Genomic DNA, 16,855 nt, shown 5'->3' on the forward strand with positions numbered 1-16,855 from the left:
TGGCGACATTAGAATTCATTAGGCTCCTTCAACCGTAAAATAGTGCATTACATTTATTCATACGTGTATACCATTATTGGTCTGGTCCGAAAAAAAAACTGTGCAGGATTCCGCTTTTCTTCCGCGATGCGGAAGGAAAGCGCAATGTCCTGAAGCCTTCTGTGCAGGACTCCGCTTTTCTTCCGCGATGCGGATGAAAAGCGAGAAGTTCTGAGGCCTTCCGCTTTCCTTCCGCGTTGCGGACGGAAAGCGCAATGTCCTGAGGCTCTCTGCGCAGAACTCTGTTTTCCTTCCGCAGCAATGTTCTGAGGCTGGTTTTGATTGAGAAATCAAGGATCTGATTCTTGGCCTTTCGAGTAACATAAGATCATAACCTCTGAATGAATTATGGAGCTCGTATCCAATTCAAGGGAGTAATCGATGATGATAAACCAAATAATGCTTTATGAATCCTTAAAATAACAAGGTTTTATGACTTGAAATACGAAGCATGGGAATAGAGTGGATTTGTCTTTGAACGTTTGTATTTCTATTCTAGTTGGAGCCGTGCCAAAGAAAGAGGGGAGATGAACACCTTACATACCATATCCGTCAAGCCACCATTTAAAGAGTTCCTTACATCAAAACTTGTCTTTCACCCGAGCCCATATATCGAGAAATATATCATCAATCATACTTTCATCGCATTTCCATCAACTTATAAGTACTCGTCGACGTCCCTTCCTTAATTTAGCTCATAGTGTCTTATAGTTTCTCTTAACTAATTGTTGGTGTCATAATTATGCGTCATAATCCTTCTAATGTTCCACCGATTCTTGTCCTCATCATGAAATTTTTGTAAAATACACTATTTTCTTTCTTCCTTCGTTCATTTCTTATTTCCCTTTATGATAGCATAGCTTGCTCGTAGGTGTGTTTCTTTCTCGTATATTCGTCTTGTTTCCTTTATAATCGTATCTCTATCCTAAGTCCACTGTCGTACTACCCTTGGCCAACCTTATTAATTTATTAAACTTCCTCTCATAGTTGCCAATCACATAACTTCCTTTAATCAATTCATAACCGCACTTTCTCGTACTCGTTAACTTCCTTCCCATATCAATATCTCTTTGTTATCACTTACTAACCAATCTAATCTATAAATCGTAATACTGTATTTCAGTTTCTATTATCAACTTTCTTTATGTTTCCAATAGGTCCCAATCCTTCGAAATCTCGGATGCAACTCATCCCAGTTTCTTAACTACTAATCATTTTTCCCTCCAGGATTTCTCCCTTAAATTAAATTAAGATCATTCTAAAACTTCTCTTTGAAAGTGTCTCATAATTGTTCCTTCAATCATGACTTACCAAACAGCTGATGGTTACATTTTCCCTCTACTCTTTCTCTATAGACATACAAACAATTCAATTTGCAAAACTTTCGGCAGAGTTTCCCCTATAATTCTTACTACCTCATCCCTGCACACAGCCCAGAAAACACATCCAATGCTCACAGAGCAATCACAAATACCATAATATCTTGCTCAAGTTCTTATACCAACATCTATTCATATTAATACAACATGAAACATACCTTTCGAATGAACCACTTCAGTTTTCAACAATTATCTCGTAGCGGCAAAATCAAAATTGCTTATCCATGATCAAAATATTTAGGGTTAGAGTCAGGGACATCATATCCTATGATTTAGCTCTATGGCACGATCTAAGATGAGAAAGAAAGGTCAATAGTTCCTAAATGCCCTGCAGCCTCTTGTTTATAAGTGTGGCGCGCTTCACACCCATAAACAAGAATCTACTGGACACGGCTTTGCAGACAACCCCTACGACGAACTGCTCTGATACTAATTTGTCACACCCCAATCCTGATAGGGCATGATGGGCACCCAACCCTTACTTAGAGCCGAGCGAACCCGCTGGTTCTCGTTATACTCATAATCTCACAGGACTCTTAAGTCATGAAATCAAACGTATAATGGAGGCTTTTCAAAAACATTCTTTTCGTCTTTCTCGAATCAAATAAATCCTGTAATCATATGAATCTGTAAAGTAATGCATAATGATACATCGGCTTAAATAGACGCTTACAAGACTGGCATACTGTATACATGACTCTGTCTGCAAAGTCTCCAACATAAATCAATATACCGTAACATAGATACTCTAACTCGGCAACACTCCGGAAAGAAATGGAGCTCGTCAATCCAGCTGGAACATCTTCTAGCAATATCTTCTACTCATCTGTATACACCTGCGTGGCATAAAACGCAGCGCCCACAAGAAGGGGCGTCAATACGAATAATGTACTGAGTATGTAAGGCATGAGTAATAACATAACATAGATATGAAAAGTAACAAGGATAAGAGAGATAACATGTACATCTGAATGCCTCGTAGGGCGGATGTCATGCATGCTTAGCCTTTTAAAAAAAACATTTTTATACATATACATAGTACCATGCCCGGCCATTAAGGCTCGGTGTCATATATATAGTATTATGCCCGGCCATTAAGGCTCGGTGTTATCATCATTAGCCTGCGTCCAGGCCTCCCGCGTCCTGGGCAATATCATAACATGCCCACTGCAGTGGTGTGCACATCTACGTGCCATGCCCGGCCGACTATAGCGCGGCGCGGTGTTAGAAAATACATACATATATATAAAGCATGCATGAGAGCCAAGTAAAAGCTATAAATACATCGGAGTGACGTAAGGTCGGTAACCTCCGATTGTGTTATGGAATAATCACCGTCGCTTTGTCTCACCTTAAAGGAACAATTGTTATAAGGTGAGACTATCAATGAAGAATAGCATTAAGAGAAAACATAGAATAAGATCATAAATCTCATAAGGCATCAATTCATGAATAAAATTGAGACATCGAGAAATAGTTCAACATTCTTATATCGTCATTGAAATTATAAACTTGGAACCTTTAAACATGAAATCATTCTCATCATAGTCATCACAGAAATATTCTCACCCTTGACATCATCATTGTCATTGTAAAACATATCCATCGTTGTTGTCATAAAATCTTACGGAGCCATAAACCTCTGGTTTAGGAAATACGAACAATTTGGAAACATTCATGAATTATTAGGAAAGGGTTATGCCTTGGAATCATGAACATCTAACTTTTGGAAATACGGAGGCTATGAAAACATTTATGGAATTATAATCATAGGAATCATGCCTTTGAAAGAAAGCTAGGGACGAGCCTTAACATACCTGGAAGAAAATTTCTCGACTTCCAACTTACTTCCTGTCTTGCAATTCACTTAAGATTATCCGTCGCCCCGTAATCTACATATACAACCATTCATACTATTGTTAGAACCATCATCATGCTTGTCTCAAGACTTTAATTAAATTCCTTTTAGATTCTGTCGAAATTCGGGGAGCATCTCCCCTGTTTATATGCCTAGCCCGAAATCATAAGATCAACAACCAATCAACAACAACAATACCAACATCATCAATACCATTATCCATGCCAATATATCTCGTAAAACATCCCACACGATGTTTTCTAAATTCCTCAACTAACCAACTTGTGATACGACTATTTAATAACTTTATTTCCGTAAAGAAGCCGAAATTAATATCAATAACAACAACAACAATACCCTCAACATTCTACAAGATATGATATATATTTTCATCCAAAATTCTCCTCAAACCTCAATCCATAAACCAACAACTACAACTTTTATTTCTTGCAAATATTCCTTAATCAAGGTTGATAAAGAGAAAGATTCAAGAATTTATACCTTATATTTACTAAAGTGGAAATATCTTCAATATCCACTTGTTCCCAAGCTCATTCCAACACCAAACGGAATTATAATTGCGACTACACGTTGCCCGGACCTCGATTAATATTCCGTAGCTTGAATTTCACTCAAAATTCTCATTTTTGTGATGTATATTTGCTCCCCTTTGTTGCTGAATTTTCTGGAAATTTGGAGAGTTTTTGATGATGAAAAAGAGGGATTTTTGATCCTTTTATAATTGGCAAAGTCGGCATCACTGTAGAAGTACTGTAGTGGTGCTGTAGCAGTCCTGTTTCTGCATCGACAGTTCAGTTTGTAACGTCTATAATTCTCTACTCCGATGTCCTATCGATGAGAGGTTCATTGCATTATAAACTAGACTCGACGAACTTCATTTTAGGCTTTTGTTTCACCTTAAAACTCCTAATATACTAGGAGATATGCCCCTCCAAAGTTGACTAAAAATCTGCCCAACATTTCTCAAATTTTCGTCAAACTTATTTTCTTCAATTTGCTTGATCTCGAAATCTTCCGAAACTCTCCGTACATGATATTTATCATTTATTATACTTGATAATGGCCATGTTCTTGTGTTTCAAAATAGTCTTTCCCGATTACGACTTACGAGGTCGTAATTCATCATTTACTTCATTGTTACATACTTCTCATGGCTTGTACCTTCCAAAATATCATGGGACGTCTCCGTTACTCCATTACTACGGTGATGTACGTGTCATGCTCATGCTCTGAAAATGCGGGGTGTAACAATACGGCCACCAAGTACGGTCCGTATTTAAGCATTTAGATAAATTGGCAAATTCCAGTGACTTAAGATATTTCATGCTTCGATACGGTCTGGAAGTACGGACCGTATTTTTAGATACGGTCCATATTTAAGGATTGTTTTTCACCTTGTCCAAAACAGAATGTTACCATGTTGAACCTGCTTTGATACGGCCAGAGGTACGGCCCGTATCTCAAAATACAGTCAGTACCTTTGGCCGTGTAAATCCTGTTTTGCTGAACTGAAGCAATTTCCAACTCGAACATTTCCCAATTGATTTTCTAAGTCCTGAATCATGAACGTGGCTTAGTTTAAAGGTACTAGGTGTTACAGATTAGACCAGAGCTCGTATATTACATCTGCTAGAAGTTGGGCACCACCTATTGCCCGAGACCCTTCTAGGGCTACTGTTGATCCACCATTAGTTTATGAGGATGAGCAGGTTTCAACTGTTCAGACAGGCCTAACTCAAGTTTTTGAGGGATTCATTGCTACGCCCCTGCTACAGGAAACCTTGATTCGTATTATGGGATTCTGCGAGAGTATGACACAAGCTGAGGTTTTACATGTGACTCTAAGTACATCTCAGACTAGAGGGGAAGCACAGATCCTAACTGCCCACAATTCAGTGCAGTAGTATTCACAGATGTATTAAGCTCGAAGAGCTCAGCTTGCTATGGTACCAAACCTTACGGAATCTCCACAACCTATTATTGCACCATGACTAGTGGTCCATCATGTTATATCTGACTAGGAGCAGAAGAGGTTGGACATGTTTACGGAATTGTATCCTCCACATTACAATGGGCATCATCAGTAGAGATGCTCAGGAGTTCCTAGATCGTTGTCATTAGATATTGCAAAACTTAGGCCTGGTGAAGTGCAATGGAGTTGATTTCACTACTTTCAGCTAAAGGATTGGGCTAGCCAATGATGGAGGAGTTATGTACAAAGCAGGCCAAAAGAGTCTCTTCCTCTTGCTTGGGCACAATTCAAACATCTCATCCTTAAGAAGTTTATTCCAGCCAGTAGGAGGCGTGAGTTGAGGGGTCCGTTCGAGCACTTGCGCCAGGAGGATATGCATGACTGTCATTAAGTATGAGATGAGTTTCACTGAGTTGTCATGTTATGAATTTTCCAGAAGCATGCTCCGCGGGGTATGACGATGGGGCGAGTCAGTAATCTTGCTGGGCTTATACTTACCCTTATTGTTGTTTCTATTTTGCAGAGACTCTAATATTAGTACCACAATAGGTCCGATCCACTCTGATCTAGTTCGAGGTAGTAGCTGTGCTTCGGTAAGGTGAGCCAACCACTGCTTGTTCTTAGTGGTGACTATCAGTTTATTTAACATTGATTTCTCTGTTGTCGGGGTATGCTCCATAGTTATACTCAAGTACTCCTACTAGTTGACATTATTATTGGGTTTTGAATATATACAGACTACGTTATTTTCTAGCTAATTTTCGCTTGATGATGATATTTCTTGTCTTTGTTACAAATGATATAAATTTATATTTTCTTTCTTAAGTTGTTAAATTTGGTATGCCTATTGGGTAGATGCCTGCACGGCCCTTAGTTTTGGTGTCGTGACAAACAATTTCTATATTATTAATGTACTACATTTAAATAGTTAAGGAAGGCTAGAGGGCTAGTATTATAATTATCTAAATGGAATGTATATTATATATATTAAATTTACAAAATAATAAATGTCTAACTGCGTGAAGCACATATAAGTTAACTAGTTTGCTTATAAAAGTAACAAAACATCTGGCCGATTCAAGAATCCCTATAAACCTTAAATGAATGGAAACTATAAATCAATCCTCCAGTATTATTTTTTGTTGTCTTCAAAATTTTCTCATTGTTTTGTTTTGTTTTAATGATTGGCTGTCAAAAAAGAGTTTAATCTCGTTATGTAGTACAATTCTTAAAATTGACCTGACAATTTTTTTATTTCTATGAATAGAAGTGAAAAATCAAATTTTTAATATTTATTTTTTCAAAAACTGATTTTAGCGACTTTCCCACTAATAAGTTGCTACTTTTTTTCTTCTCAAGATCGTATTAGTTTCAAAATGCTTAACTAATAGCCTTCCTATTGTAAATGAAAAAAGATTCTAGCGATCCCCCTCCGGTAAATACTTACCTACATGAGTGTCTATACCAAACCAATGAAATTTACCATGGTTAAGTGATTTAATGAAGTGAATATATACATTAATTAGTCATGGTTAAGTGATAGTAATAAATATTCAAACATATGTCATACATCCATTGGTTCGGTGTAAACAGTCAGTGTGAGCAAGTTTTTATCCACCCCCACCACCCCAACAAAATAAATTACTAACCTTTTTCTCAAGAGTGCTTCAATCTCAAAATTCTTAAATGTCCTTCCTTATTTCTACTTATTACTAACCTTTTTCTCGAGGTTGCTTCAATCTCAAAATTCTTAAATGCCCTTCCTTTGTTGCGTATTTCTACTTATTTTATCCCTTATAAATAGCTATGTTTATTTCTCTATTTTGGTACCATCTAAGTTTTATACTCTACGCATATATCAAGGAAGAATAAGTCTCGAATGGAGTTCCCCAAGTTTTTGATTGTTTTCATTCTCTTAGTTGTTCCGTTTTCAACTGCAACAAATCCTCTTGGTAAATCACATAAAATTTCTTCACACACTTATATTTTTACTTTTGCATGTTAATTTTTATTTTTATTAATCTTAATTAATATTTTTTGTGTGATAGGTGATGATCCAGGTAAGGGATATTGCTTTAAGAAATGCTATTCCCAATTTACATCGGAGGATTGCAATTTCCTATGCACCCATGACATGGGGTTTCAATCTGGAGCATGTGAATTTGGTGTTTGTTGTTGTCGCCACCCGAAGCTAATGTATTAAATCTGCATATTAAAAAAATATAATAAAATACATATGTTTTTTATGGTTGAATTTTCTTGGCCCCCTTTAATTGAAAAATGTCTTTATTTACTCTCCTTCCTTTGCTCTTTCTTTTTTCTGCCTCTCAATGAATAACTGCAAAATAGAATAAAGCGAAAAAATAGTTATTTGTTTTATAAATGTGCACGTCTAGGATAGACGTCGTGATTTACTTCTTCCGACCCATGAGTAATTATTAACTAACGAATATCATGGCTAGGATTGCAAACGGGCAGGACGGATAGGATGTGTGTGGGTCGAAAACGTATTAAATAAAAATAATGAATAAAATGTTGGATCGCTCATATTTAACAAGGACCAAAAAAAAATGAGTTAACCAACGGTTAATATCGATATCCATATAATCCAAAACTTCAATAATAATCAAGTGATAACACAAGCTGAAAGCCAAAAATAAGCTTAGTAGGCGTTTGGTCATGAGATATTTCATATTTTGATTTCAAATCGGCATTTGTTTATGTAATTTGAACAAAATTTCAACTTCAACTTCATATCATGGTTTCAAATCTCAATTTCTCCAAAAAGGTATGATTTGAGATTCCAAATCATGATTTCAAATTTTTTAAAATATAAAACTTGACCCATAAATTTATATTTTGCAAAATAAGGCCCTTCATTTTATATTTTGTAAAAAAGACTCATGTTGATTGGCCGTACCATATGGAATGATTATATTAAAGAATAGCTAGTTAATACTAATGTTGCTTTTTTAAAAGTGGATCTTCGTAAAATTATGCGTATGTGAAAGTTTGTAATATCATGTAATCACACACATTTATTTATAAGAGGAATATAAAGATATGTAATTTATTAACTATGATTTGTTTCATATAGTAAGATTGGATAAGAGTTGAGGAAGTTTTGATAGTTTTAAAACTTGTTGGGTTTACCTGTTTATGAGGAAAAATACAACTTAAGAAATTCAAATTGTATGTCCAAACAAAATTTCAACTTTAAATTAACCTAATTTCAAATTAAAACCATGTCCAAATTAAACGAGGCCTTAGATTCCCAGAAAACAAGAACTTATGTAAAATAACAAATAGAGAAATGGATATTGGTAATATGGATATCCATGTTACCCATCTGGATATCCAATTTTTTAGTTGATAATATAGATTCATTTTTTAAAAAGTCAGTTATCCAACCCACATTTAATGGGCCAGATTGGATGATTACTTATTTTTTAAAACCATTTTTCTAGGGGCAATTCACAGGAATGCCCTTATTTCGGGGTGGTCTTTAATTTTTGTCCATCAAACTGAAAGTCTTTAATTTTTTCCCTTCACCTAAAGCTTTTGGGTCCCGGATTCGAACCACCGCTCAGTCAAAAATTAAAAAAAAAAATCGCAAGGCAAAGTTGCCTGCAAAACTCTATCTTAAGGCTTAAGGCAACATTTTTTTTTACTCAGCTGAAATTTTACAAACCTCTGACTTAAGACCTAACTTTTGCCCGAATAAATCTAATTTTGCTAAGAAACTCTGCCTTGCGAAATTTATTTTTTTTACTGAGCAGGGGTTCGAACCCAGAACCTCGGGGTATTTTAGAAGAAGAGTAAAAATTAAAAACTAGCAATTTGAGGGGCAAAAGAGGTAATTGAAGAGAGAGGGAGAAATTATGGAAGAGAGAAGAAAGAGGAAATGCAGTAAAAATGTATTGAAGGTAATTGATCCCATATTTATTTTCAAAATGCTAAATTCGTTATCAAACTTAGGTCGCCTCATTAAATTTATGAAATAATTTTTTTATACTAATTGAATATTACAATTATTTAAAACTTCTAAAATTTGAAGCGCTTAATTATTTTTCAAATTCAAATGAATTAGATTAGTTGCATGCGTTTCTCTAACTTTTATTTTTGTATTAATTAATAAAATATTGGTAAAGATAAAGTTTATTTTTTGTTAAAAATTATGTATAGGAAGAAATGGACTTGAAGAGGAATTAATCTAGTGTAATAGTTTAGATGTGTATATAACTTCTTTCCTTCTTTGTAGTGTTAACTTTTATTTATCACTTTCTTCTTGTTTAAAATCTAACTCAAGCCAAAAAATAAAAAACAAAAAAAAATAATAGAAAATGGAAGACCAATAAAAACAAAAAACCGGATCCATCCACCCTAAATCTTCTAAATGAAAACTTTTTATTTCACCTTCCCTTTTCTCTATTTTTTATGAAATCCTAAATAGTAATAATTGAGACTTCATTCTCACAGTAAGATATATAAGAAGAAATGAAAAAAGTATGTTCAAGGATAATTTAAAAATTTATTAATGGCAAAAAAACAATAAAAAGTTATCGTCCATCTCATTGTTAGTTAATTAAAATTTAAAAACATACTTCTTGGAGTTTAAAAAATCTGCAAATTGCTTGGAGTTCTGCAGAAAGGAAAAGGAGAAAGAGAATGGAGAATTTGAAGTTAGTGATTAAGTTGAATTTTCAACAGATATAATAGTTCAAGAAGAGTCTTCTTTGAGTCTTTTCTTCTTTGAGTCTTTATTTTGTCATAACTCCTTCTTAACAGTTGACGACATCGACCACCAATTCCATTTTTGTTTAGCACCATCCACGGGCGGATCCATCGTTACAATACCCGGTTCATCTGAATGCAGTATTTATGTGCAGAGCCTTAACTTATACGTAAAAAAATTATTAAAATTACAACAAATAGTAGATATAAAGCATAACTTTAAAACTATAATGGAATGAAAAATTGAATCCATAAATTTTAAATTCTCAATCCGTCTTTCATCTCTCTCCATATCATATACCACTTGCTTTCAACACCAAAAAAGAAAGTCCGTAACTCTGGAAGCACAACCTGAAAAAATATCAATAACTAAATGGGTATCATTCAAAACTCATCATGATCATAGTTCCAAAAATGTCACCTATTCAACATTTCAACTACTATAAGCTCTTTTATTGTACATATAAATTCAATTTTGACAACATTCTAGAGCGGAAAAATACCAAATGGATATCAATCAAAATTCTCCATCATCACATATTTCCCCTCCCCCACCTCCCACCCAAAAAGAAAAAGAAGAAAAAGAAAATCACGCCTCTCTTTCTGCATTACCGATTTTCTTTTGTAGTATCAGAATGGCATGCAGAGGTATAGAAAAAGAATCAAGAGCATATATATGCAGATAAAATAGTGAAAAATCATTGCTCCTAAAATTTAATGCAAAAAGTAATTGCAAGAGTTATTATTATTTTTTTAAAAAAAAATTAACGTTACCAAAGAACCTCAAGTCTTATAATGTAGGGGTTATAGGTGCATTAATTATCCAGTTTAATTAGAGAATTAAGACAGATTTATTCACGTCAATATCCACCTTGAAAGCATAAAAGAAGACAAAAATAGAAAAATAATTGGAGAAATGATAAGAAAATGATAAATAGGATCTTTGGCCAAAGAGATGTGACATATCACTCTTCTTTTGGCTAGTTTTATATTATATGTAGCTATTTAAAAATATATGTTATTCTTGTATTTATTTCTCACTAACTGATGTGATGGTAAAAATCTCCAAAAAATGAAGACCTCACGGTATTGGTTTATGTTCACAAATAGCCTCCATAAGGGTCGATCTTGATTTTTTGGCCCTGCATGACAATTTTTTTAAAAATAGCCCTGCTTCAGAAAATTCGCTAGGCAAAGTTTTTGCTTTCCATGGGGCAAAGTTGTGAACATAAATTAGTTTTACTTATAAGGTAGAAGTTCATGATATATCAAAACAGCGAACTTGGTTAATCGACCACAGGTTCAGTCTCATAGACAAACAACTTATTTCCGATGCGCAACAGAAGTTTTTTCCAGCAATTTTTTTTTCAGGAAAAGTCATTTTTTTAAAATTTTGTTAATCGGGGAAAAAATCCAAGACATAATACTTTTAGAAACACCATGCGTCATTTCCTGCACGGTCTAATCTAAGGCATATCAATCCAAAGCCCAAAAGTTATTTTATAAAGTTAAAATAGTTCGTTGAACGCCTCAAGGCTAAACATAATAATGATCCAAACACTTGTCCTAAAGCAAGTAAACAACTTCCATATTATACTAATTGCTTTAGTAAATAGCTACGAAAAATACATAGATACGATTTTTTGTATATCAATATAGAGGCTGCTCCACAGGGGTTGGCTGATGTATGTCAATAGACAGGTCACTCAGGTTGGCCTTCTTTGGCCAAAAACTTTGTTCTCTGCCACATAAATCTTATATCTATCTATATGAAGAAGAAATTATGTTAAAAAAAAAAAAAAGGGTTCTTATTTGTACAATGGTACTTCAAGCTTGTATGAGTATGAAAAAATGAACGCTTCAAATCAAAAACCTTTGTAATGCCGTCATGCAAGCTTCTCTTGTTCCAAATTTAGAGAGAATTGAAGAAAAGATGAAAAGATAATGAAAGAATTGAGACGATTCTTCAATTCTTCAATTGTGAAGGATCTTAATCACAAGAAAACCTTTAAGAAGATCCTATTTATTTATTATTCTTTATTTAGAATCTTAGTTTTTTTTTAAACCCCCAACTAGTATTTGTACCCCCGTGATACGCGGTCGAAATTAAAAAAACTAACTGTTGTCAAAATTTATATATTAAAATATCAAATGTAAAATTCTCACTATTGAGTTTTCAAACTAAACTATTTACCTGCTTGGAGGTCCAGATTCTCCATTTATGTTTGAGAACATCAATATATCGTTATAAATTTCTTTTATTGATTTCAACTTCTTAGAGCTATTTTACTGATCCAATGTAATCTTGATACTTTCGATAAGCTTATGATATTAATTATATTTTTCAGTTTTTACTATGTTGATTAAAATCCTTGAATTGTTCAATAGTTGTTGTTTTTTTACTTTATATGTTGAGATTTTACTTAATGCTACAAATAAAAAACCTTTGTAATGCCGTCACGTAAGCTTCTCTTTTTCCAAATTTATAGAGAATGAAGAAAAGATGAAAAGATAGTGACGATTCTTCAATTGTGAAGGATCTTAATCACAACAAAACCTTTAAGAAGACCCTATTTATTTGTTATTCTTTATTTAGAATCTTTTTTTTTCTTTTTACCCCTAATTAATGTTCATTTCGTATTCAACAAAATAGTCACATAGCATAGTTAAAAAATTAAAGGGAGATAAAAGAGTGAACCTCAAATTGAAAAGAAATGTTATCGATCTGATGCATGGTCGGAACTCAGATCAGAAGATGACCTCGACGTGGATATGGAGCCTTGACCAAACACCTCCAAGAGCGACCTCGACTGTGAACACGACAACTCGATTGGACCCGCGTAACACAGTTAACACAATTTCCGAATTTTATTTTCAATTTATGTGATGCTTTTTGGATTATGCTTTTAGACATTAAAAGTGCAATTTGCTCATCTTTTTCAACTCCATTTACTCGTATTCGAATTATTCGAGAAGGTACTAACAACACCGGTCTAACTATAGTCAAAAAGTGATGTTCAATTCCCTTTCCAAGAAGGCAAGAAACATATCACACTACCAACTTTCATCTAGATCATATTTGAACTTTGGCCCAAAAGTTTCATATTTTATGAGCATTTAGTGGACATTAAATCATGATATGCATGTAACTTTTAGCGCCTTTATTTGAGTGGAAATTAAGTGGGAGACTAAGAATTAAAGTCCATCGTAGAATGCAAGGAAAGTTCTGAGTCAATCACTCACTATAGTGGAGTTGGTGCTCTATTCCATATCAAAAGAAATTTTCATTGCTCATTGCGACTTGTTTCACTCATGGCCATATTTAAAAATGAAAAAACCTCTCAGAGGTCAAGTCAGTTGTTAATGGGAAATTTCACATTGGCGAATCGGTTGAGTTCATGTTTTGTTTTCCCTTTTTTATTTGCCTTTTTCAATGTTGGCAAGCATTATATATTCAGATTTCTTGACCCTTTTCAAGAAATTTAAATGTGAAAAATAGTAAGTAGTATATATTTATTATCATCTTCCATTAGAGCTCTTAGAAGTTAACGAAGTCTTAAGAGCCATGGCTTTGATATGGGCAACTCTTATAGTTGCTCTATTTGTACATACCTTGTACGAGAAAAGAAAAAGGTTTCCTCTAGGTCCCAAAGGGTTTGCCATTTTAGGACATCTTCATTTGTTAGGCAAATATCCACACCAAGATTTACGAAAACTAGCCAAGAAACATGGTCCTCTTATGTACATGCGATTGGGGCTAGTGCCTACAATCATTGCCTTGTCTGCTGATGCAGCCGAGAAGGTCCTCAAGACATAGGATCACATTTTTGCTAGCAGGCCTCATCATGAGGCATCTCAGTATTTGGCTTATGGCCAGAAGAATTTGATATTCGTAAAGTATGGTGCGTATTGGCGCAACATGCGCAAATTGTGCACTGTGCACCTCTTGAATAGTCATAAGATAAGTCCATTACAATGCAAGAAGTTGAACTTCTTATTGAATCACTTAAAAAGGAAGCTCATGATCGCGTAGCTGTTGATCTTAGTGGAAAGATTACGTCGTTGAATGCTAACTTGACTTGCATAATGGTGTTTGGAAAGAAGTACATGAATGAGGACTTGGACAAAAGGGGATTCAAAGTTGTAGTTCAAGATGTTGTGCATTTAGCAGCAACACCAAATCTCGGAGATTTTTTCCCCTTCCTCGGTTTTATTGATCTCCAGGGACTCACTTGCAAGCTCAAGGATCTTTCAAAAGTGTTTGATGAGTTTCTTGAGAGGATTATTGATGAACATGTTCATTCTCATGAGAAGAAGCAAATTAAGGACTTTATTGGCACCATGATGGACATTTTGCAATCAGGAGAAGCAGAGTTTCAGTTTGATCGTCGGACATATAAAAGCTATCCTCTTGTTCTATATTTCCATCCCATTTTATCATTACTAGTATAAGCTCAACATACCACAAGATTTTGAAGATTGAATCTGATTTCTACTAATTAATTTCCCTGTTTCCTTTTCTACTATACAGGACATGCTTATGGCAGCAATGGACACTTCAGCAACATCAGTGGAATGGATACTTACAGAGCTTCTTAGGCACCCTCATGTGATGAAGACACTCCAAAAAGAATAAGAAGAAGTTGTAAGTCTTGAAAGAATGGTAGAAGAATCAGACTTGGAGAACTTAAAGTACTTAGACAGGTTGTAAAAAGGGCCTGAGGCTTCATTCCATAGTGCCAATAATGCATCACGATGCATGGAAGATTGTGTAGTCGATGGTTTCCACATACAAAAGGGATCTCGAATCATGATAAATTGTTACGCAATTCAGAGGGATCCAAATGTTTGGCAAGAGTCTGAGAAGTTTTTGCCTGAGATTTATTGGGAGCAGTATAGATATTCATGGACGTGAGTTTCAACTTTTACCATTTGGCTCGGGCAGGAGAAGCTGTCCCTGAATGCAGTTGGGAATTACTGTTGTTCGCTTTGTGGTGGCACAATTGGTGCATTGCTTTGATTGGGAGCTTCCAAATGGTATGCAGTCTTGTGATTTAGACATTGATGAGCAGTTTGGGTTAGTAACGTGTAGAAAAAAGCCTTTGATGGCTATTCCCACTTATAGACTAAAGGAATGATGCAAATACAATACAGATGTAAGAGAACTGGTCTTCCTGGACTTTACCTTTTGTTTGATTTAGTTACAAATAGGATTAACACAAGCAATAATGGAAGTTTCTACTATATGGTTTTGTGATTGTTGTCTGATTTCAGTTGCTATTCTACGAATACTGCATTGGCAGTATATATCTAATAGATTTGTATCTTCAAAAATTCTCATTACATATACAATTGACCTCTATTTTCTTGTTTCCTTTTGAATGAGTTTTAACAAGTCAAAAGATAAAAGTTCCACACTGAAGAACCGTCACTGTGAAGACCGATTATCCTAAGTACCTAACTGTTCCCGCATCAGGTGAACCACAGCCCAATAAGCGACCGAGATAATAATTCAGGGAGAGTTATTAAAGTCTAACAGAAACAATAGCCTAAAGAAAATGTGAGGAACATGCCAGTACATCTAAAAAATCCAATTCAAGATCCGGTGTCACTAGCCATGAGCCTACTAGAGATTAGAATACATCTGTCTAAGAAAATAAATAAGATATATTGTTTGAAGGGAAAGAACAACAAAATAAGTAAATAGGAAACCTCCACGCTTCTGGGGACGAAGTTAGTAGCTCATCACTAGAAGCTAGTTGCTCATCACTAGAAGCTAGTAGCTTATCACTAGAAGCGAGATCAATCATCTTGGCACACTCTCTAACTCCGCTCATATTCGTGTCCGAACTTGTAAACGCAGTGCATGAAGGAGAGGGGGTGAATACGAGGAGTACTCAACAAGTATCATTGACCACCCCAACAGAGTAGTAGCAAACGTTACATAAAAACATTAAATTCCCATTAACCTGTGCAATATAATAATAAAGCAAAGTAGAAAAATCTGCAATTTACGATGTAAACAGCTCAATAAGTCTCTAAACAGGTAAATCATGAAAGATATGCATAAATAGCTCAAATCAATTATCACAAAGCAGCTATCAATCATACAGTAAAGATCCAATCTTTATCAATCATGACACTGAGACAAGGTGCGGACTAATTCCTTATTATGAAATATTTTGATTTCTCTATGGTTGATCATATTTCTGTTATGGACCAAGTCCATGAACTGCAATTTCTTGTCTCCAAACTTAAAGATCTTAAAGTGGTAGTTCCTGAAGCATTACAAGTGGGAGGAATAACTGCAAAACTTTCTTCTAGTTGGAATAATTACAGGAAGAAATTACTGCATACCACAAAAGATTTATCCCTTTAACAGATTCAGAAACACTTGCGAATTGAAGAAGAGACTAGAAGTCTTCTTAAAAAGCATGTATCTGAATCCGGAACAAAAAGTGAATTTTGTTGAAGGGAACCAAAAACCTTATGATCAGAAAAATGGGGCAAACAAAGGAAAGTTTACTGATACAGAGGCCCTTCTAATTATAACAAAGCCAGTTCTAGCAATCCAAAGAAAGGAAGGACATGTTATCAATGTGGTAGGAAGGGACACTATAAACGTGAATGCAAGTTTCGAAAAAAAAAAAAAAAACAGACGGACAATAATATATACTTCTGCTTCTTAGCTACATAGTCGATGTGCCTATTATTAGTTGAGTACATCTCCTGATTGTTTCTAGCTATCCCTTCGTTCAGTATGCCATGTTTTGTGAATATTCGTCTTAACCTGTTAAATTCACTTATAGTTAATTCTATAAGATTATGAGTCTGCGTTAGTGCTGGATATTT

The 16,855-nt window shown here is 34.8% G+C and overlaps 1 long non-coding RNA gene and 2 pseudogenes across 1 annotated transcript; all 3 read left to right on the forward strand.

Annotated features, from left to right (window-relative positions):
- Window positions 1-7,088: 7,088 nt before the first annotated feature.
- Window positions 7,089-7,562, forward strand: LOC132616121 (uncharacterized). The gene is made up of 2 exons (XR_009572999.1): window positions 7,089-7,221; window positions 7,318-7,562. It is a non-coding gene; the product is annotated as an uncharacterized LOC132616121 (long non-coding RNA).
- Window positions 7,563-13,568: 6,006 nt separating this feature from the next.
- On the forward strand, window positions 13,569-15,247 carry LOC132615812 (cytochrome P450 71AU50-like; annotated as a pseudogene).
- On the forward strand, window positions 14,538-15,247 carry LOC132615814 (cytochrome P450 71AU50-like; annotated as a pseudogene).
- Window positions 15,248-16,855: the final 1,608 nt, after the last annotated feature.

This window comes from Lycium barbarum, chromosome 10 (genome assembly GCF_019175385.1).
Source record: "Lycium barbarum isolate Lr01 chromosome 10, ASM1917538v2, whole genome shotgun sequence".
In the NCBI taxonomy this organism is placed as follows: Eukaryota; Viridiplantae; Streptophyta; class Magnoliopsida; order Solanales; family Solanaceae; genus Lycium; species Lycium barbarum.